At 35.0% G+C, this 24,556-nt stretch overlaps 1 pseudogene; it reads right to left on the reverse strand.

Annotated features, from left to right (window-relative positions):
• Positions 1-645: 645 nt before the first annotated feature.
• On the reverse strand, positions 646-14,174 carry LOC114259479 (desmethylxanthohumol 6'-O-methyltransferase pseudogene; annotated as a pseudogene).
• Between the last annotated feature and the right edge of the window lie 10,382 nt (positions 14,175-24,556).

Genomic DNA, 24,556 nt, shown 5'->3' on the forward strand with positions numbered 1-24,556 from the left:
CTTAATTTCGTTAATGGTGTTTTTTTTTTTTTTTTTCTAACTTACAAAAGTTCAAAACTTAATAGCAAGAAAAAAAAATACAAAGTCAAGGAAATACGAAAAAAAAAAACAAAAATATTTGTGAGAAATAAAATAATAATTTAATAAATAGGTAAATTAAAATTAAAAGATATTAAGTGTAAATGGTATTATGGTTATTCGCACAGTCAAACTAATACTGTTTGTGGCTTGAATTAACGGGAAGAGAAGTGTGGACAATGTTAAAAAAGCAAGAAATTTTTTTATAATTATGAAAACTATAAAAAAAAAAAAAAAAGTACGTATAATTGTTAAGAAATCTCAGAAAATTGAGTGTAATTTACCTTTATTATTATATAGTGCATTAATAGAAAGTTTCTTCACATATCTTGATTATAAGGTCAAGTTTGGGAAGATTAAAAAAGTGCACTTTTTGACTTTTTGGACTAAAAAATTGAGGTTGAAAATATGGATGTTTGGGTTAACTTTTTGACTTTTTATTGAAAAATGTGTAATAAAAAATTGTAAAAATTGATTTGTAGGAAAAAATTTGAATTGAGAGTTGTGCAGCCGTAATTGTTGACTTTTGATGAATAGTGTTAACTTTTTAACTTTTTGAGTAACTTTTTAACTTTTTAACTTTTTAACTTTTTTGAATCTTCCCAAACTTGGCCTAAATCTTGCCTTCATGAAGGCAGCATCAGCACTAGGAATTGCCTTAAACATGTCACCCCCAACATGAGAAACTCCACCGAACGCCGGCGCCGTAGCTATTTCATGTGGCGGATCAAAGTTGATCCCCTTAATATGAGGATGCACCTTCACGATCTCACCCATGGCTGCCCCGGTCCCACCTCCCACATCAACCATCGATCCGACGCTACAAAACCCATCTTTAAGTATCCTGCCATGATCGCCTTCATCGTGATCCTGGCCGTACATCCCATCCCATCCCATCATAAGCTTTGGAGCTAGGCTGAGTTCTGCGCCGTGTAATAGCCATCTGCACATGTGGGTGGGCCCTTAGAGAACCTCTCCACCGTCTGATTGAGGAGTAACGGTGAAGATCTTTCTGCGGACCAGCAACCTCATGATACGGGAGAGGCAGTTGACATCTGGGGAAGGAGAGTCGATGAACCCGGTGGCGATTTTGGACAAGGTGATTGGGGAGCCGTGAGAGTGTATGATATCTGCTATGCGGAGCTCTACATCAGATTTAAGTGCCATGGAGTCTGCAAAGTGGAACATGTAATACGATATCTCTGTTTGGGCTAGTACCAGTCCCTTTCGCTTTTATATAGGAAGTGACAAACATACTTTATTGGTAGATTATTGCATTTGCAAACAAGGAGAAATTAGTTGGTTGATCACAAATCTATATATTATATAATAAAAATAGAATTTTTATTAAAAAAATATATGAGAGTTGTAAAGTCTCATTTCATAATTATTAATTTTTGTAATTTTGAAAATATTTAAAAATAATTTTATTGGCTAACAAAATAATTATAGATTAAAGAAAAAAAAACAATAGACTACCTAAAATTTTGAATTACAAGTTCCTTAAATTTCTTCCCAATATTTCTCTAGAAAAAGCTTGGGACCCCCGATTATAACAACGTAATTATATATTTTTAAAATAAATTATAGATTAAAAAGAATGTAAAACCACAATTGTTAATTTTTATAATTTTAAAAATAGTACTATTGGCTAACTAAGTAACTATAGACTAAAAAAAATAACAATCTAAAATTGCTAATTTTTGTAATTTTAAAAATATTTAAAAATAATACTATTGGCTAACAAAGTAACTATAAATTTAAAAATAATAATTGAATTAGAAGTTCCTAAAATCTCTCCCCCAATATTTATCTTTTTCTATAGCGATTGTGGTTTAGAATCGACCTATTTTGTATTCTGGACTCGGGTTTCATGATTTTGTATTGTTGTCCATATCTTGCTTCATTTGTATTTCCTTAATTTTGGCTATTGGATTGTTGTGGTTGCATTTGAGACAAATTGGTTGCTTGGTTTCCAAACTTTTATTGCCCAGAATTTTGCTCCTCTGCTCGAGCGGCACTTCTTGTGCTCGAGCGGGCTTTATAAACTTTCAGTACTTTTGCACGTTTGCAAAACTACTAGGAGAGTGTATTCTATGCTTGAAAGGTTCTTTTTGGGCTCGAGCGGACTCAGCTCGAGCTGCCTTTTTTGCACTCAAGCGTTCACCTGTTGTCTACAAAACTACTAGGAGTGTGCATTATGCGCTCTAGCGGAAGAACTTATTGTGTCTGACGCTCGAACGTCATTTCTCATGCTCGTGCAAACTATGCTTATATCAGTTCGTAAAAGTCACTTTTTACATCACTTTTATATATCTTTTTCAATCAAAACCTTAGATCATGACCCTTTCTCCTCCTCTCTCTCTATATATATATTCACCTAGATCTAGTGGTTTAGCTACCCTACTCTCTTTGATAAAAAAGTAGAGCATCTCAAGACCTACATTTCTATCCGAATAGAGTTGTATTTGTGCATCTTTCAAGTTTCCTCCTTGCTTTGCTCATCTTCTAGCTTTAAGGTAGAGACTTTCTACACTCTCCTATGATTTTTAACTTAGCTATTTGTTGTTGTGTAAATAAATGTTGGGATTTGGAGGATTTTAGACAAACCTAAGGTTTTGGTTTAAAATCAAAAGAGGGGTTTTCAAATGAAGGTATTGAAAATGATTATGGATGTAGATATAAGCATATGTTATGTTAAATCTGTTGATTTTGACACATGGATTAGATTTTAGAAGAAAATAGAGTTTTTTCCTAAAATATTTCAAATAATTATTTTGTATAAATAATGGAATTGGTATTGGGAATGTGAAATTGAATAAACGTTTATATAAATGGTGGAGTTGGATACGTGTTATCTCTCACCAATGGAAATTTTGATAGTTTATCTGTCTTGGAGATTGTGTATCTGTTTAGAAATATCTGTTTTGGGCTATCAGTGGAAGATAACTATGATTGTTGCAGAAACTGCATAAGGATTAGGTGAATTGAAACTAATACTTTATTTATTGATATGACCATGTCTTTAATACATGGTAAATGTATGATGTTTGGAAGAAGAAAGGGTATGTACTCTATATTTTGGAGAAGAAAGAAGATGGACTCTATTGAATTAAGTTGGTCTGTGTGTCCAGGGTAAAAGTCTCAAAAACCACGCGTATACATGGGTGTCGATTCCCGCAGACGAAATTTTGTAAAATGGCAAATTGAAGTGTTTGGGTAATGGTTGTGTTGGTTAGGGAACCACCGAGTTGTAGCCTCAGTTGAGTTGTCTGGATAACAATGGACATGACTCATGAATTAAGGTAAAATGAATTGACATGAAATGAATTGAGATATAAAACTTGGCATATAATGATCTTATAAATTATGAATAATTTTATCACAGGCATTGTATATGGACATCATACTTATATCTTTGTTAAGATTTATATATTGTGTTGGATTGTTTCTACTAGGTTTTGGCTCACCTTACTTGGGAAAAACCATTTTTAGATGCTGGTGATATGCCTCCGCCAAGGACTTAGCTTGGGAGGACTGTAGAGCTGAAGGCTTAATTTTGTTTATTTTGTGTTTAACTTTTTTACAAGCCTTTTGATTTATTTGCATTTCTGACTCATTTTGTTGTAACCAAGCACGGTCTTGGGAAAGATGTAAGCCTTTAGGGCATATGAATATCTATGTAGCTTACATTCCTTATTACTACTTGTAACAAGTTGTAGATTCAAGATAAACTATTTATAAATGTACATCTCATGTGTCACCTTTTGTATACTAACTCTGATTAATGAAAGCTTATTATTTCACTTATATCACTTTGCACTAGTTGTTTGAAGTTGGATTGTGTGATTATTTTGGAGGCGTGACACTGTCCTAAAAATATTTAAAAATAATACTATTGGCTAACTAAGTAACAAAAGTGACTTTTCATCTTAGAGTCTCTAAGTGTTTCAAAACCTTTAATCTAATTTTCTAAATTTTTGATTTTTATAAAAAATAAAAATAAAATTAAGACATCTATTGGCTATTCCAAGGTTATAAATAATAACCTTCAAAATTATTTCATGCAAATATATTGTCAGTTAATACCAAAAAATAATTAAATAAATAAAAAATCCCACAATTCTCAACATTCCTCTCCTTCTCAAAATAAATTAAGCCTTTATTTAAAAAGAATATAAATCTCATACAATCTTCTCTCTCCTAAAATAAATCTCATGAAAAGGAATCTCTTTCGGTTACCATAAAATCTATACTATTAATATTTTTGACAACTGATTTGATCTATATAAACCTCAAATTAAACCTAAGATAAAATAAAAATTAAATCTTATATCTAGATTTTCTCTCTGTTTCATAATTAAACACACTTTTATTCCCAAATAAATTTAAGCAGATCTATACTATATATATATATATATACTAGCGTACGCCCATGCATGAAGGCACGATGTAAATAATATTAGGATTAGAATATAAATGTAATCCTAACACTATTTAAATTTATTTTTTAATTTCATAAAATCAAAATTTTATTATAAAATTTTAAAGTTCTCACAAAACTTCTCACAAAAACTTGTTTTTGCTTATATAATATATAGCTAGATAGATAGATGTGTTTGGCATACATACAATGGGCATACATACAATATTCCTTTTGCTTATATAATTATATGAAAATTGTATGTATGCTCGTAATGTCCTAGTGTATTACAGGCATACATACATTACATGGAAATATGTGTAAAATATATTGAATAAAAAGGAGAAAATAAAAAAAATAAATAAATCGAGAGAAAAATAAAAACGAGAGAAAATAAAAAATTAAAAAGAAAATATGGAGGAAGGTGGGATCATGGGATCATGGAAAGATGGGTGAGAAAAGAAAAAAGTAAGAGAGAAAAGCCAAAAAGTAGAAAATGTATATGTTGACATTTTTTGAAAAATATATCTCAGCCATTGTTTTATTATTTGAACAGATCTGAGCCATCCAAATATCCTAGTAGGACAAAAATATGTTGAAGATTAAAAAACGGTCATGCTTTATTAAAATACTAGTGTATGCTTGTTCCTGAAGACACGGTGTAAATAATGTTAGGATTAGAATATAATTGTAATCCTCACACTATTTAAATTTATTTTTTAATTTCACAAAATCACAAATTTATTATAAAATTTTAGAGTTCTCACAAAACTCTTCGCAAAAACTCACTTTTACTTATATAATATATAACTAGATAGATAGATGTGTCTGGCATACATACAATTTTCACGGGCATACATACAATGTTGCTTTTGCTTATATAATTATATGAAAATTGAATGTATGCCCGTAATGTCCTAGTGTATTATGGACATACATACATTGTATGGAAATATGTGTAAAATATATTGAACAAAAAGGAGAATTAAAAAAAAAAACCAAATAGAGAGAAAAATAAAAATGAGAAAAATAAAAAAATAAAAAGAAAAAACGAGGAAGGTGTAGAGCGATTCCGGTTTTGACCTAACTCTTGTTGTATCTCGGACTCGGGTTTCATGGTTTCATATTGTTATTCATATCTTACTTCTTTAAATTTGGCTATTAGATTATAGTGGTTGTGTTTGGAATAAGTTGGTTGTTTAGTTTTGAAATCTCTCGTTGCCTAAAATTTTGTTCCTCCGCTCGAGCAGCACTTCTTGCACTCGAGCGGGATTTATGAACTCTCAGTACTTTTTTAGGTCTACAAAACTACTAGGAAGGTGTTTTTTACGCTCGAACGGTTCTTTCTGCACTCGAGCGGTTCTTTCTGAGCTCAAGCGACCCTTTTTGCGCTCGAGTGTTAGTCTGTTGTCTGCAAAACTACTGAGAGTGTGCATTATGCGCTCAAGCGGGACAACTTATTGTGTTTGACGTTTGAGCGTCACTTCTTGCGCTCGAGTGGACTATGTGTATTTCAATTCGTAACAACCACTTTTTACATCACTTTTTTTTATCTCTTTCTCTCTCTAAAACATTTCAAAACCCTAGATCTAGAGTTTCTTTCTCTAAAACTCAACTTCTGTCTACATTTTTACCTAGATCCGTTGGTTTCTCTACCCTAGTGTCTTTGGGGAAAAGGTAAAGCTTCTCAAGTGCTCTATTTTGATTCGAACAAAAGCCACTTTCGGCGTTTTCGAAGTTTTCTCCTTGCTTTGCTCATCTTCTAACTTTGAGGTATGGATATTCTACACTCTCCTACGATTTTTAACTTAAGTATTTACTAATTTGTAAATAATGTTGGGATGTGGAGAATTTTGAACAAACCTAGGGCTTTAGTTTAAAATCAAAAAAGGAATTTTCAAATAAAGGTATTGAAAATGGTTGTGGGTGTATATATGAGGATGTGTTGCGTCAAATTTGTTGATTTTTACACAAGGATTGGATTTGGAAGTAAAGGGAAGTTTTTTCCAAAAATGTCTCAATTTATTATTTTGTATAAATAATTGTAATTCGTATTGGAAATGTGAACTTGGATAGATGTTTATATAAATAGTGGAGTTGGATGCTTGTTACCTCTCACTTATGGAAATTTGTATAGTTTATCTGTTTTGGAGATTGTATATCTGTTTAGAAATATCTATTTTGGGCTATCGGTGGAGGATAACTATGATTGTTGTAGAAATTGCATGAGGATTAGGTGAATTAAAACTAATCTTGTATCGATTGTCATTGCATATGACTTTGTCTAATACATTGTATATATATGATGTTTGGGAGGAGAAATGGGATATACTCTACGTTTCGGAGAAGAAAGTGGATGGACTCTATTGAATTAAGTTGGCCTGTGTGTCCAGGATGAAAGTCCTGAAAACCCGCGCGTATACATGGGTGCTGATTCTCGCGGATGAAATTTTCGTAAAATGGCAAATTTGAATTGTTTGTATAATGATTGTATTGGTTAGATAATCACTGAGTTATAGCCTCAGTTGGGTTGCCTAGATAACAATGGACTTGACTCATGGATTGAGGTGAAATGAATTTTCATGAAATGAATTCAGATAAAATGGCTTGAGATATGAAACTTGGCTTATGACGATCTTGTGACAATACGAATGATTTTATCATGGGCATTGTATATGCATATCATACTTATATCTTTGTTAAGATTTATATATTGTGATAGATTGTCTTTACTGGGCTTTGGCTCACCCTACTTGAGAAAAACATTTTCAGGTGCTGGTGATATGCCTCTGCCAAGGACTTAGCTTGGTAGAACTGTGGAGCTGAAGGCTCAATTCCGGCTTATTTTGTGTTTACTCTTCATAAGCCTAGGGCTTTATCTGTATTGACCTTATGACTCATTTTGCTATAACCAAGTACGGTCTTGAAAAGATGTAAGCCATTAGGGCATATGAATATCTGTTTGGCTTTCATTTCTTATTACCTCTTGTAACATATGCTGTAGATTCAGGATGAACCATTTATAAATGTATATCGTATGTGTCACCTTTTGTATATGAACTCTGATTAATGAAAGCCTCTTATTTTATCTATATCACATTATATTAGTTTGTGGAGTTAGTTTATTATAATTATTTTGGGGGCATTATAACTTGGTATCAGAGCGTACTAAGTTTGAATGCTTTGGGTTTGTAGGAAGTGGTTAGCACCACAATGGGTTTGTCTCGCTTGATAAAGACATTAGTATATATGATATGCTTACATGATAACATGCTTATGTGATTATATGGGTATGAGATTTAGTTCTTAAGATATTGATTAGGTCTACGAGTTTCTAGAAGTCCTGTTCAAAGAGCACTTGATCATTGCTATTTCTAACTAGAAATCTGGCAACGCCACAGGATGGTCATTATCCAAGAATGAAATTTGTATGTGTTTATGTGACTATGTGTTTATGTAGAGTGAATTATTGTTGTCCACCGCATTAGGACATGAGTGAATTAGCGTCGGCACATTTGCAAATGTGTTAATCTTTTCTTTTACCTTGATTAGGATGTCAGGATATGGACGTGGTGGTGGTAGCCGTGGTAGGCCTAGGAGGCATGAAGTGCCTTTACTGGATGAGATATCGGCACAAGAAGAAGGGGTTGGTCAGGCCAATGTGGCTGAACCTATTGGTCAACAGGCCATGGGCGTCTTGGCCGGCAAAATGGCCAAAGCATCAGTCTGTTGTCTGCAAAACTACTGGGAGTGCGCATTCTGCGCTTGACCGTCACTTCTTGCACTCGAGCAAAACAATTTATTATGTCTAACGCTCGAGTATCACTTATTGCGCTCGAGCAAACTATGCGTATTTTAGTTCGTAACAACCACTTTTTACATCACTTTTTCATCTCTTTCTCTCTCTAAAACATTTCAAAACCCTAGATCTAGAGTTTCTCTCTCTAGAACTCACATTCTTTCTATATTTTCACCTAGATCTATTGGTATCTCTACCCCAGTGTCTTTGGGAAAAAGGTAGAGCATCTCAAGAGCTCCATTTTGAGTTGAACAAAAGTCAGTTTCGACGTCTTTGAAGTTTTCCACTTGCTTTGCTCGTCTTCTAACTTTGAGGTGGGGACTTTCTACACTCTCCTATGATTTTTATAGCGACTCTAGTTTTGACCCGACCCCTATTGTATTTTGGACTCGGTTTCTTGGTTTCATATCACTATGCATGTCTTATTTTTCCTCATTTCTCATTGAGTTTGAGTGTTGGAGTGCCTTGAGTGTGTTTGGAACAAGTTAGTTGCTAGTTGGTTTAAATTGTTGTTGTCCAAGTTTTGGCATCTTTGCTCGAGCGAGCTTTGAGAACTTCTAGTACTTTTACAGGCTTGCCAAAATCTAGAAAGGTAGTGTTCTGTCCTCGAGCGAGACTTCTTGCGCTCGAACGACAGTCTCTGTCTGCAAAACTTCTATAAGTGTGTATTCTGTGCTCGAGTGAGGCTTTTTGCGCTTGAACGAGGCAACTTATTGTGTCTGGTCGCTCGAGCGACAACTCTTGCGCTCGAGCGAGCATCGCATATATCGGTTCACAGCAGCTTCTTTTTACGGCACTTTTTGATATCTTTTTCCTCAAAAACCCTAGATCAACTCTCTCTCTCTAAAACCACCTTCTCTCTACAAATATACTAGGGTCTAAGGTCTCTCTACCCTACTCTCTTTGATAAAAATGTGGAGCATCTCTAGGGCTACATTTATATCCGAATAGAGTTTTGTTTCGACATTTTTTAAGTTTCTCCATTGCTCTTTTGGGCTTCTACACTTGAGGTAAGGACTTTCTACACCCTCCTATGATTTTGACTTGGTTATTTGGGAAGATTTTAGACAAACCTAGGGTTTTTGTTTAAAATCTAAAGAGGGGTTTTGAAATGAAGGTATAGAAAGTGGTTATGGGTATAGATATGAGGAGACAATGTGTTAGATTTGTGAATTTTGACTCTTGAAGAGGATTTTGAGAGAAATGAGAGTTATGACCTAAAATGTTTCAAATAGTTATTTTGTGTGAATATGTGAAATTGGCATTGGAAATAGGAAATTGGATGGATATATATATATATGAATGGTGGAGTTAGGTATGTATTACCTTTCACCCATAGACATTTGAATGTTTAAGAGATTGTATATCTATTTAGAAATATTTGTATTGGGCTATTAGTGAAGGATAACTATGATTATTGTGGAAATTGCATGAGGATTAGGTGAATTGGAACTAATCACTTTATAGTTGTATTTGAATATGACTATGTTTAATAAATTGTATATGTATGATGTTTAGAAGGAGAAAGGAGATGGACTCCATTAAATTAAGTTGGCATGTTTGTCTAGGGTGAAAGTCCCAAAACCGCGCGTATACATGGGTGCCAATTCCCGCGAACAAAATTTTTGTAAAATGGCAAGTGGATGTGTTTGTATGACACCTATTTTGATTTGAGACCCACTAAGGTGTATTCTTTGTTTGGCTAATTTAATGAAATGAACTTGACTTGTGAAGTGAGATAAAAGGAATTGAGAATAAGAATATTGAGATAACAAGATTTGAAATATGAAAGCTTGGTATAGCATGGTTTGTTAAAAGTTGTAAATGATATCAAATTATTAGCCTTGTATATGCACTTCATACTCATATCTTTGTTAAAAATTCATATATGGTGTTAGGTTATTTCTAATGGGCTTTGGCTTACCTTATTTGGAAAAAAATCATTTTCAGGTGTTAATGATATCCCTCCGCCAAGGACTTAGTTTGGGAGGACTTTGGAGCTAAAGGCTCTCTCTTTTGTTTGTTTGTATTTAACTTCTGTACAAGCCTAGGGCTTTATTTGTATTAATCTAGTCTCACTTTTGTTGTAACCAAACAGTGGCTCAGAAAGATGTAAGCCTTTAGGGCACACAGAATATCTGCTTGGCTTTCAGTTCTTTTATTATTGTAACACATGCTGTAAATTCAAGATAAACAGTTTGTGAATGTCACGCATGTGTTATCTTTTATATAGGAACTCTGATGAATGAAAGTACACTGCTTCTGTTATTTTTCCGCTTATGAGTGGGATTTATTGTATTTAATTTGGAGGCGTGACAATTTTTAACGTAGTTATTTGTTGATTTGTAAGTAATGTTGGAATGTGGAGAATTTTGAACAAACCTAGGGTTTTAGTTTAAATCAAAAGAGGGATTTTCAAATGAAGGTATTGAAAATGGTTGTGGATGTAGATGTGAGGATGTTTTGTGTTAAATTTGTTGATGTTTACACAAGGATTGGATTTGGAAGTAAATGAGAGTTTTGCCCTAAAATGTCTCAATTTATTATTTTGTATAAATAATTGTAATTAGTATTGGAAATGTGAACTTGGATAGTGTAGACCACCCTGAACTCTCTCCGCGCGCGAGGGCACGAATTGTAGTTCATAGCTACTACAGTTCGGACTCCTGTCACGGTTCTGAATCTAATCTCACAAAGTGCAATGTAAGACTGATAAATCACCAAAGAGTCCAAATCCGGAAAATCGTTTTGGAAAATCGATTTTAATAAAAAAGCGCCAAACATGGACTGCTTTGCCAGATTTTAGAGTCGCCACCTAAATATTTTGTTTTGGAAAATTTAGGAAACCCTGACTCGTGCCAAAGGCCACGTGTCCGTCGTCACCAAAGTTGCCTCGGCTTGGAAACTTGAGTACGAGAGGGGAAGGTCCTGAAATGAGCACTCCTGCTCGCCCGATCAAAGATTGGCCTCTACTAACATGATATGTTGTTTCTATAAACACGTGTTCTTGTTTCGGTTATTAAGCTAACTTACTATGTGATGTGCACAACATATAAGTATAGACTAAATCATTCAATTTGGAACAAAACATCTCATGCTTGTTTTTTTTGAAAATGATTTGGAAGTGCTACTCGCAAGTAGGCTAAAATGCGGATTTGCCACCCTCAAGTGGCCTTAAAACAACATGATTCACCACTCCGCGAAGTGGGCTTAAAACTCACATTTTGATGAATTGTTCCAATTCAAGCAATGAAGCCTTCATTCATAGGCATTCATGCAGTTATAGCAATTAAGCACATAGCCTCATGGCAAGTATGCTATACATGGCAACATACACACCTCATGCAGTATGCTAAAGTGTAAAAGCTTACCTAGTACTCCGAGCCAAAACAAAAAAATAATTAGAAATCAATGCATGATCCTAATTATACAAGACACCTAATGCAACACATGCAAAATGCAACTAAAATAGGCTCAGCTATCTAGAATGGCATTCATGGCATATGAATGCAACACTCGATAACATGCTTTGAAACACGTATTCAAGGAAGCGTATTAAAGTACAATGCAATTTGTATGATGTGTTGAGCTCGGTGCATGCAAGACAGATGAATGATGCACGTATGCAAAGCATAAGTATGTTAATTGAAACATGCCTTAAACTAACTATCAAAAGCTGGTAAATAAAAGGGAGAAAGACGTGGGGTTGGAAGACATTCATCACATACACACACACACACACTTATTATAACAGTTGCCCTCTCGATGGAGGATCCGAAAAATAAGCTAAGCTAATCTACACTAAACTACTTATTACAAGTAAACTAATTAACTAACTCTAGCTAATTAAGTATTACAACCCAAATTGAAACAAATAGCTATGCTAGGCTAATTAGAATATTACAAAACAAATCAAATGACTAGTTTACACGAACTAATCATAAGTAATGAAATGGCCTCGTGGGCAAGGAAGAGATGCATGTGCGGTCGACTTCGCTCCGAAATCCACTACTCTGCCTCGTGATGCCTCTGTTTGCATTCTTTTGGACTTCTGAAAATTGTGTCAACTTCCAAGATGCTTCTGATCCACCTTAAGAACATGCTGAGGGGTGGTCGGCCAAGAGGGATGGCTATCGGCCAAAGTTAATGGCTATCGGCCAATTCTGATGGCCGGTCAGCAGCCTTGGTGGCCGATTGGCAGCTTTGATGGCCGGTCAGCCATTACTTCCTGCAATTTTTCCTTTTGTTGCAACAGAGCACAAATAGAGACATGGTAGTGTATTCGCAAGGAAATATGTGTGCAACTACACTCCTTATCATGTCTCAAGCTCAAAGGAGTATAGTGCTCGGCTCTTGAGCCACCAATCACGCATTTCAATGCATGATGGCCAAAGGGGCAAGCTTGCACAATGTTGATGAATGCACAAATAACAGATAGGACTCGATGAACCTCCACCTTATCATGCAAGATCAAAGGTGTTGGTGACCTAAGGAATGAGACACGTTTCATCACTTTGAGTATGAAATGTCCCTCGTTCCTCGCGTTTAGATTAACGTCTAATCCAAACGTAATGCAATGCAACAACATCCTAGACACAATACAATGCAACAACATGCAAACAACATGCTATCTACCAATGCTAATGGCATGCACAAGATTCTATCATGTGAATAATGCATGCATGGCATGTTTGAAGGCTGAAGCATCAAAGCAAGTAAAGAGCATCGTTCAAGAGGCATGCAACACAATGCTCAATGGACTTAAACCACATATGGACAAACCTAAGAGGGTCCAAAACAGTGGCCAACACACCAAAACTTAGGCACAAAAGGGCCAAGAACACATGCTCATGTGATGGCTCATCAACTAGGCATAAGGGTCAACTCTTAAAAGCACTTAAAGAGTGAAAAACATGAAAATGTGACAACACTATATGCGCTGAAATATCATTCCAAATGATGCTAAAACATGCAACTACCACAAATGAGACATGCTAGGAGGCTCAAAGCTTAAGACTAGCAAAGGTACTTGCACCATAGCCATATCAAGTGAGAGGGAGATTTATGATCTGAGATTGGGCCGTGGTAATGGCCAGACAGATTTGGGCTGAACACATTGGGCCGTGGAAGTTTTGGGCCCGTCTAGATAGTGTTGCTCGGTCAAGGCTAGGCACTGACAAGGCGGTGCTTCACGGCACAAGGATCGGTCAAGTGAGGGCTAAGCCGAGTTGTTCGCTGCCTCACTAGGCTCTACGGTTCGAGAATTAGCTTCGTGGGAGCCCCGACGTCCAACCAGCATGAACTGAGCCGAGCTCGGCTCTGCTGGAATGTAGCCGAGCACGGTCGGTATTGAACATGGCCTGGAGTAGCTCGGTTATGGAGCGCTTGGGCTCAAGTGTGGAATGGCCGTTGTTAGCCGAGATAATGTTGACCGGTTGCCGAGCTCCCAGCAGAGTGGGCTGGCAGTTGAGATTAGGTGATGCTCAGCAAGATTTGTGCTGACGGATGGGATAGCAGAGCCACGTGTCGAGAGATCACTCAGAGTAGATTTGGAATGCAGAGGGTATATAAGCATGTCTGCGCCCCCCATACACGGACGGACGAACATTTTGTAAGAAACTCTTACCCTTAAACTCTCTCCTCTCTCTCCCTCTATCCCAAGGTGTGTGCTAACTTGGTCGTCGGAGGGGTTTTCCGGCCACACACCGCCGGGTAGTTCACCGCCGTTGTGCTTTCAGGCGATCGGACAGAAACGAAGCTTGGAAGAAAGGAGTACGGGCTTGCCGGAATATTTGCTCCCCGTACAATTGGCACCGTCTATGGGAACTTTGCAGATAAAACCTTGTCTTCCACACTCATCTGATTGTCGTCCATGGCGAACAACGATGAGTTTCCATTGTCCGCCATCGACGGAGTTACTCCGGAGTCAGGCAGACGGAGAGAGGGACACCCCACCATTACTTCGATGGGGGACCTGGAGACATTCCCAGGAGGACAGTCGGGAGACGCGCGGGATAAGCGCGGAAGAAGCCATGGTCATTCACAGAGTCCCGACGGTCATCGACAACGGAGAGAATCGCACGCCAAACGTCTGGAACACAAGCTAAGAGACCAGGACGCCGTCATTCGGCGAATGGCGGCGGAGATGGAGGAGCTGAAGCGGCATGTTAAGGGGAAGGATGTAGCTGGAGTGGGAGACCACAGTGAGCGCACCCAACCCCGCCGTTCAGGCGGTCAGAGTTAGCGACGCACTCCGTCCATTTCTATTACCAGAAGTTACAAGGTTGGTGATTCCGACGTGCATGCAGAGAAGTCTAGCGCGCAAGATAGTACTTACCAGCCCTCACGTCCAGTGACGACGTCGAGGTACTCTTACTCCGCTCATTCAGAGGATTTACGGGCGGTCTTAAAGGAGCGGGCTCGCCGGCAGGAAGCTCAGAGGATACCGGCGTTCCAGCAGTTATCCTACGGGGTTCACGCCAGCGAGGAGGTCGGAATGCCTCCACCCCGCCAAGCAGCGCCACTTCTAGTGGATTCAAATTTGGCAAGGTTAAGTGCCACCCCTTTCTCCTTGGAAATAGAAACAACACCTCTCCCGTCGAGCTTCCACCAGCCGAAGTTCACATTGTACGACGGGAAGACCGATCCCTACATGCATGTAAGTCATTTCCGAAAGGTCATGGCCGAACATAGGCGGAATAATGCTCATATGTGCCTCATCGTTCCGTCAAGTTTGGGCGAACTGGGCTTGAAGTGGTTTGAAAGGTTGCCGGAGGGGAGTATTGAGAGGTGGCATCAGCTGGCTGAAGCCTTTGTCACGCGCTTCAAAACCAACACCAAAACACCAAAAGAAGTTGATCACCTACTGAGTGTCAAGATGGAACCGAGTGACACATTGAAGGCGTACAACTCCAGATATTGGGAAACCTTCAACGAGATCTTGGATTGCCCAGTCCACCTTGCAATCACTCAATACAAGCGTGGTCTCCCGGTCAGGCATAGACTGCGGGACTCGCTTACCATGCACCAACCGACGTCCATAGGCCAGCTCATGCAGCGCATCAATGATCACATCCGAGTTGAGGATGATGCGTCAGCATCTACCGTGAAGGCAACTCCGGTAGATTTGGGGCGCAGAGGGTATATAAGCATGTCTGCGCCCCCCATACGCGGACGGACGAACATTTTGTAAGAAACTCTTACCCTTAAACTCTCTCCTCTCTCTCCCTCTATCCCAAGGTGTGTGCTAACTTGGTCGTCGGAGGGGTTTTCCGGCTACACACCGCCTGGTAGCTCACCGCCGTTGTGCTTTCAGGCGATCGGACAGAAACGAAGCTTGGAAGAAAGGAGTGCGGGCTTGCTGGAATATTTGCTCCCCGTACATCAAGCAAGCCCCAAAAGGCCAAGATGACTCAAAACAGTCCCAAGACAGGTCAAAACAATGCCAAAACATGCATGGAATGAAGCCAAAACAAGCTAGCATGGTAAGCCAAAATACCAAGCATGCAAGAGGCAATGAGCATGGTTACACTACAAGTGTAAGAAGCAAATGAAGGATGCTCTAACCAACCAAAAACAAAGTTGTATCATGGCAAAATAACACAAAAAACACACTGAAATGACATCCTAAAAGCTTAGGCAAGATGGCATACATATTGGCTCATGTTTAACGCATAAAACATAACTTTGCAAAAGCATTGAAAGAGTGACACATGTGAATGTATGAAAATGAAACATGCTCTGAAATCATATATCAAATGATGCTAGATCATGCAAATAGCCCAAGCAATGTATGCTAGTGAACTCAAAACACAAAGCTAGTCAACAAGATTGAACTATGGCTATACAAAGCAAGGTCCAAATGATCAAGACCACCTAAAACAGAGCTAAGGCATGCCAAAACACGACCAAAAACTTGCTGAGATAGAACCAAAATAGGCTAGCATGAGGGATCAAAGCATTGAACACACAAGGCTAAATGGCAAGATTATACTACAAGTGTAAAAAGCATGCACGAGGTAACCAAACCAAGCCAAAACAGAGTTATACCATGTTAAAATAAGGCCTAAAACATACTAAGATAGAGCCTCAAGGAGGTAGAAAAATATGCTACTTTGATGAGCCATCAACACAAGCAAACAGGATACAAAATGGGGGGGACCACCCCCACCTATTTAGAGCCTCAAAACACACTTTCCACCACTGAAATTCCTTTAGAATTTAGTGGTTAAAAGGCCAAGAGAAGGTAATCTCAAAGGCCTAAAGAGATGATACAAAACAAAGCAAAATAAGGCACAAAGGGGGGTAGATCACCCCCAACACTAAAGAGGCCTTAAACAAACATTTCAAACACTTGAAAATGAAGATTTTTACAGTTGAAAGCTAAGCCAAAAGAATTATGCAAAGATGGCTAAGTACTCAAGCAAAACAAAGCTTAAAAGAGGATATGGGACTCACCCTTGAAGAATAGCAAAACCAGCAGCTTTTCTGAGCCGAAACCAACCTTAGGATGCTAAAACAAGTCCTATGGAATCTCAGCTCCAAGGTCAAGAGGTTTGGCCAAGAGGTTGTAGGAAAAATGTGTGAAGAACACTCACTTTCAAGCAATATATATATATATATATATAGAGAGAGAGAGAGAGTTCTTGAGAGAGAGATATATTTGATCTAATGCAAATTTCCAGACCGTCTGGAAAGGGAGAGGGACCTCCCCTCTTATAGAAATCCAAGTCTCAAGCTTGTTGAACAAGCTAAAGGCTTGGTGCAATCCCTCCATACACGTGTATGGAGGATGAATTCTGTGCTCACCAGCTGGCACAGCTGGCAAAGAAATATCTGCAAAAGCAAAGAAAAAGGCCTCGGCTAACAAACATGGCCGACCGGCCATTAAAGGTACTGACTGGCCAGCACTGATGGCCGATGGAAAGAGTTCATGGCCGATGGGCAAGGGGCCTGGCCAATGGGTTGGAAGGCTGGCCAAAAGGCCACCCCATTCCCTTAGAAACAAAACCACAAGCCCTTGGTCCACAACCAAGCACAAAACAGATAAGTTGAGAGGCTCCAAGGCAAGGCGCACAGCTGAGACCTTCATAAACTCAAAACGAACACGAGCATGGATGATTATCGAGTGTTCAAACGATGACGTCCAAGTCTTGAGGACGATCAAAAATTGGGTGACTACAGATAGATGTTCATATAAATGGTGGAGTTGGATGCTTGTTACCTCATAACTATGTAAATTTGGATAAGTTATCTGCTTTGGAGATCGTATATCTGTTTACAAATATCTGTTTTGAGCTATCGGTGGAGGATAACTATGATTGTTGTAGAAATTGCATGAGGATTAAGTGAATTGAAACTAATCTTTTATCGGTTGACATTGAATATGACTATTTTAATACATTGTATATGTATGATGTTTGGGAGAAGAAAGGTGATGGACTCCATTGAATTAAGCTGTCTTGTGTGTCCAGGGTGAAAGTCTCAAAAACCGTGCGTGTATACATAGGTGCCGATTCCCAAGGATGAAATTTTCATAAAATGACAAATTTGAAGTTTTGCGTAATGATTGTATTGGTTAGAAAACCATTGAGTTGTAGCCTCAGTTGGGTTGCCTAGATAACAATGGACTTGACTCGTGGATTGAGGTGAAATGAATTGTCATGAAATGAATTAAGATAAAATGGCTTGAGATATGAAACTTGGCATATGACGATCTTGTGACAATACAAATGATTTTATCATGAGCATTGTATATGCATATCATACTTATATCTTTATTAAGATTCATATATTGTGATAGATTATCTCTACTGGGCTTTGGCTCATCCTACTCAGGAAAAACATTTTCAGGTCACTACAAGAAAAGTGGGCTTAAAAGACGGAACTATTTGCGACAGCACACTTGCCATCTCAAAAAGTCACTTTTTGCGACGGCAGAAAATGCCGTCTCAAAAAAGCAGAGCATTTGCAACGGCACCATCTGCCATCTCAAAAAAGGAGAGTATTTGCGACGGTATTTTCTGCCATCGCAAATACTCTTTTTTTTTAGACGGTATTTTCTGTCGTCGCAAATACTCTGCTTTTTCACGACGGCATTTTCTGCCGTCCGAAAAAATGACTTTCGTGTTTTTTTTTTGTAGTGAATATTTTTAAAATTTTAAATATTTTTTTTAGATGCACCTTACTTATATGTATCTAAAAAATAAAAAATTTGTAAAAAAATATTTTTAAAAATTAATAAATACATAAAAATACAAAAAAAAAATGTATTGAATTATTATATTTTTGGTATTTAGTGAATTTTTAAAAGATTTTTTTTACAATTTTTTTACTTTTTAGGTGTATTTATGTTAGGTGTGTCTAAAAATTAAAAAAATTATTTAAAATATTAAAAAAATCAGCAAAAATAATATAACACAGAAAACGAGAAAGTATAATTTTCTCAAAAGAGTTTTTGAAAAACTCTAACCTAGCATAGTGATCATATATATACAGTCACAAAATGGTTTGAATAAATTCAACGGTATTTTTCTGTCGCAAAATTTTTTTTAAAAAAAACGATGTCGTCTTACTCTTTTGATATAACATTTCTCTTTTCATTCATTTTTTTCATCTTTCTGTCTCTTTGTCTCTATCTCTGTCTCTTCTCTTTATCTCTTTCACTCATCACTCTTCTTTCTCTATCTGTCTGTTTCTCTCTCTCATTTTCTCTCTGTGTCTCTCGCCTATCTCTCTTCTCTCTTCTCTCTCTGTCTCTCTCGTTCATCTCTATTCTCTCAATCTCTCTCTCTCTTATCTTTCTATCTATCTCTATCTTTCTCGCCCATCTTTCTTCTCTCTATGTCTCTCTCTTTTTCTGTGTCTCTCTCTCGCTCATCTCTTTTTGCTCTATTTCTCTCTCTTTTTGTCTATCTTTCTCTCTCTCTCTTTCTCCCTGTCTCTCTCTCACTCTCTCTCACTCATCACTCTTCTCTTTCTCTTTCTCTGTCTGCTTGTCTATTTGTGTATTTCTTCTTTACTATGTTCGCTTTGCTCACTCTCTCCCTCCCATCTTCTCTATTTATCGAGCTTTTTCTCGATTTATCGATCCACTATAAGAAAATACACTTTTAGCAACCACTTTGTCTCTCTCTCGCTCACCACTCTATCTCTGTCTCTCTCTTCTTTATCTGTCTCTCACAAAATTAAAATATTTTTAAAATATTTAAATATTTAAAATATTTAAAAAATTGATTTGAATTAAGTTTTGAAAAAAGTTTTAAATATGTGTTTGGTTATGAGTTTTGAAAAGTAATGATTATATTTTGAAAAATGGATGTATAATTATAATTTGAAAGCTTAAAACAAACATCATACTTAAATCAATGGGTGGAACTATGACCACCACCATCGCCACTCCATCTCCTCTACCACTATCACAACTTCACCACTAATCTCTTTCGCCACCACTACCACCACCACCACGACCATCACCTCTTATCCACCACCTTCACTATCGCTCTCTTTCCTCTACCACAAAAAATTAGTTCCTGATTTTTAGTAACCAAAAAAAAAAAAAAAAAAAAGAGCCTCGGAAAAATATTTTTTATTAAAATATTACCCCTACTTCTTCAAAATAAAAAAAAATAATACTTTTTTTTCATTAAAATAAAAATAAAACAAATAAATTTTCAACCTTAGTAATTAAAAAAATGGATAATAGAAAAAAAATGGGTAAATTACATTTACCTCCCCTGAGGTTTCTGACAAATACAGAGACCTCCCCTGTGGTTTGAATAATTACAGTAACCTCCCCTACTTTACCTGACAATGTCAAGATTCCCCCAAAATTTAACTGCCGTTTATGCACCTAGCCGACCCTGCTGATGTCATCAACTGTAAACACAAAAATACCTAAAATGCCCTCAAGTGCCTATAATGCCTGTAATATAAATACTAAAGTGCCCAATGTAAACACTTAATTTTATTTTTTTATTTTAAATATATATTTTTTATTTAAATATTTTATTTTATTTTGTAAATATTTTAATTTTTTAATTTTAATATTTTAAACTCAAAATACAATTTCACACTCAAATCGTAACTAAATACATAACTCAAAACTCAATTCAAAAATTATTTTCCAACCTCATAACCAAACACATAACTCGAAACTCTACATTATTTTCAAAACTATACACTCAAATCATAACAAAAAAATTAAAATATTTAAAAATATATTTATAAAATAAAATATTTAAAATAAAAAATAAAATTTTTAAAATTTGTTAATATTTAACATAAGTTTGTATTTTTTTTTTAAGTTTGTGTTTGGTTATGAGTTTTGAAAATAATTTTTGAATTGACCAACACAATCATAAAACTCAATTCAAAATTATTTTCAAACATCATAACAAAACACATAACTCGAACTCCACATTATTTTCAAAACTCTACACTCAAATCATAACAAAACACATAAATTTTTTTAAAATATTTAAAAATATATTTACAAAATAAAATAAAATATTTAAAATAAAATAAAAAATTTTAAAATTAATATTTAAAAAATATATTTAACATAAGTTTGTATTTTTTTAAGTTTGTGTTTGGTTATGAGTTTTGAAAATAATTTTTGAATTGACCAACACAACCATAAAACTCAATTCAAAAAATATTTTCAAACATTATACCCAAACACATAACTCGAAATTCCACACTATTTTCAAATCTCTACACTCAAATCATAACAAAACACATAAAAAAATTAAAATATTTAAAAATATATTTATAAAATAAAATAATTTAAAAATTTTAATATTCAAAAAATATATTTAACATAAGTTTGTATTTTTTTAAGTTTGTGCTTGGTTATGAGTTTTGCAAATAATTTTTGAATTGACCAACAAAACCATGAAACTCAATTCAAAAATTATTTTCAAACATTATACCCAAACACATAACTCGAAACTCTACACTATTTTCAAAACTCTATATTTGGTTAAGACTCTATGAGTTTTGAAAAGATTTTTGAAAATTTCTGATTGGAATTGTAATTCTAAAAGAAAACCAAACATGTTTCTAAAAAAAATATTTTTTCGGAACATGTTTGTACTCAAAACTCAATTCAAGAATTATTTTCAAAAACTCATAACCAAACACAAATTTAAAACTCAATTCAAAACTCAAAACCAAACTTTTTCCAAAACTCTATTTTAAAAGAAAAAATTTAAAAAATATATTTTATTTTTTAAAATTATTTTTAGAGTCATGATTTGAGTGTGGAGTTGTATTTTGAGTTATGCGTTTTGAAAAGAAAAAATTTATTTTGTTATAGGTTTTGAAATTTTTCAAACTTATTTTTTTAGGGTAAATATTTTATATTTTAAATATTTTTTATTTATTTTAATGTGCATTATATTTCATACATTTATGTGTTGTATTTTTTAATATTTTAAATATATTTTTTAAATATTAAAATTTTTTAAAAAAATTATTTTTTATTTTAAATGTGTCATTTTTAATATAAATATTTTTAAATTATTTTATTTTATGGTTGTGTTGGTCAAAGCAAAAGGTTTTTTTGTCTTTTACTTTATGGCAGTGAAGTTTGTCTTGAAGAAAAGGGTTTTTCGTCTTTTTGCAGGCACAAGCAAGGGTAATATGGTCATTTTATATAAAATACTAACGTCGTTTGTGCAAAATAGACAGAATGGGGGAATCTTGACATTGTCAAGTAAAGTAGGGGAGGTTACTGTAATTATTCGAATCACAGGAGAGGTCCCTGTATTTGTCAGAAACCTCAGGGGAGGTAAATGTAATTTACCCAAAAAAAATTCATTAACTACAAAAGTATAAATTTATTTTAACCAAAAAAAATTTCATTTTCCCGCTCTTTAATTCCCCCATTTCTTTTCCCCATTTTGTTTCTCACGATCTCAAATCAACAATCCCCAATCCCTTAAACAAAAAATTCCCAATTTTCAAAAATTCCCAAAAAATTACCCCTACTTCTACCAAATAAAAAATAATAATTTTTTTTCATTAAAATAAAAATAAAAATGAAACAAATAAATTTTCAACCTTAGTAATTAAAAATAAATTAAAAAAAAGTTTCATTAACTTAAAAAAAATATTTTAATAAAAAATAAATAAAACGACGTCATTTACGCCCCCATCCTAGCTCTCCTCTTCTTTTTCTTTTTCGTTTTCCTGCTCTTTCTAATTCTCTCCTTTCTTTCCCCTCTTTTGTTTCTCACTCACGATCTCAAATCACCAAATCCCCAACCCTTTAAACAAAAACTAGCCTATCACCCGTACTATGAACGGAATAATTATAGATATTTATATTTGTTTTAATTTGTTTTAATATATAAATTATGTTTTTAAAGATTTTTTTATAAAAATAATTTAATAATCTTATCACTAACCATAGTGTAGAGAAGAAATTAAAAAGGCTACTGCAGTAACTATGCACATGCTGTATCTATAATTATTTATATGAGGGGATTTTAAATGCTAATGAGGGATTTTGACCAAATCAATAAATGCAGGTATGTGGATTAAAAAAAGTTAAAAAATACTGATCAGAAAATTTTAACCAAATCAATAAATGTTGAGTTTTTTTTTTTTTTAAATAAAAAACTTAGAAAATTAAGATTGAAAGATTGGAGCTCCCATAAGGCTTGGGGTTTAGAAACCTCTTTTTCCTTAATATATTTACAATCTATACTATATATGTGAATTGTAATTTTTAAATGTCTTTTTTTTTTTCCTTTTTTATATTATATTAAAGTTTAATATTTTGATAATAATCATATGTGTTGGACTTTTCAAAGAATTAAATGCCTTCTTTTTTTATTATACTGTATTAAAGTTTAATATTTTGATAATAATCATATGTTGGGGTTTAGAAACCCCATTTTCCTTAATATATTTACAATCTATACTATATATGTGAATTGCGATTTTTAAATGTCTTTTTTTTTTTTAAATGTCTTCTTTTTTTTTTCATTTTTTATATTATATTAAAGTTTAATATTTTGATAATAATCATATGTGTTGGACTTTTCAAGGAATTAAATGTCTTCTTGTTTTATTATACTATATTAAAGTTTAATATTTTGATAATAATTATATGTGTTGGACTTTTCAATTTTTTTTTTATACTTGTTCTTAATACATTAAAGTGTTATTATAAGGGATAATAATCATATGTGTTGGGATTTTTCAAGGAATTCATATGTGTTGGATTTCAAAGAATTTTTTTTATGCTTGTTCTTAATACGTTAAAGTATTATTATGAGGGTAAGACTTGGGGGTTAGGAGAAATTAATAAATGCTAAGGTTTTTTTTTTTTTTAAATTAAAAAATCTGGAAATTTAGATTGGGAGATTGGAGCTCCCACAAGGTTTGGGGTTAAAAATCACCTTTTGCTTAATATATAGTATAGATGTGTTGGATTTTTCAAGGAATTAAATGTCTTCTTTTTTTATTATACTATATTAAAGTTTAATATTTTGATAATAATCATATGTGTTGGACTTTTCAATTTTTTTTTTATACTTGTTCTTAATACATTAAAGTGTTATTATAAGGGATAATAATCATATGTGTTGGGATTTTTCAAGGAATTCATATGTGTTGGATTTCAAAGAATTTTTTTTATGCTTGTTCTTAATACATTAAAGTGTTATTATGAGGGTAAGACTTGAGAGTTAGGAGAAGTTAATAAATGCTAAGATTTTTTTTTTAATTAAAAAATCAAGAAATTTAGATTGAGAGATTGGAACTCCCACAAGGCATAGGGTTAAAAACCCCATTTTACTTAATATATATAGTATAGATATCTCCAATTTCAAAAATTCCCAAAATACTCTCTCTCTCAACTGCAAGCAGCGGCAATGGGGGACGACGGCGGACAATGAGCGACGATGATGAGCAGCGATTGACGACTCTGTGGTAGAACCATGAATGCTGGCAGACTCTGGTAGTCTAAAAATGCTGTCTGTCAAAACTCGTTACCCACCTACCCAAATCAAACAAATCATTGAAGCTGGTAGGAGGGTACTATGACGTAAGGGACAATGTGAAGTTTGGGTTACCAATGGCTTTCACAATTACAATGATGTCATGGAGTATTGTTGAGTATGGGAGGCAAATGGCTGCAAGTGGAGAGCTCAGTCATGCCATGGAAGCTGTTAAGTGGGGCACTGATTACCTCATTAAGCCTCCGTTTGGGAAGTGGGTTAGCTTTTTACCTTTTTGACTTTTTT

This window comes from Camellia sinensis, chromosome 7 (assembly GCF_055761805.1).
Source record: "Camellia sinensis isolate YWXY chromosome 7, ASM5576180v1, whole genome shotgun sequence".
Lineage (NCBI taxonomy): Eukaryota > Viridiplantae > Streptophyta > Magnoliopsida > Ericales > Theaceae > Camellia > Camellia sinensis.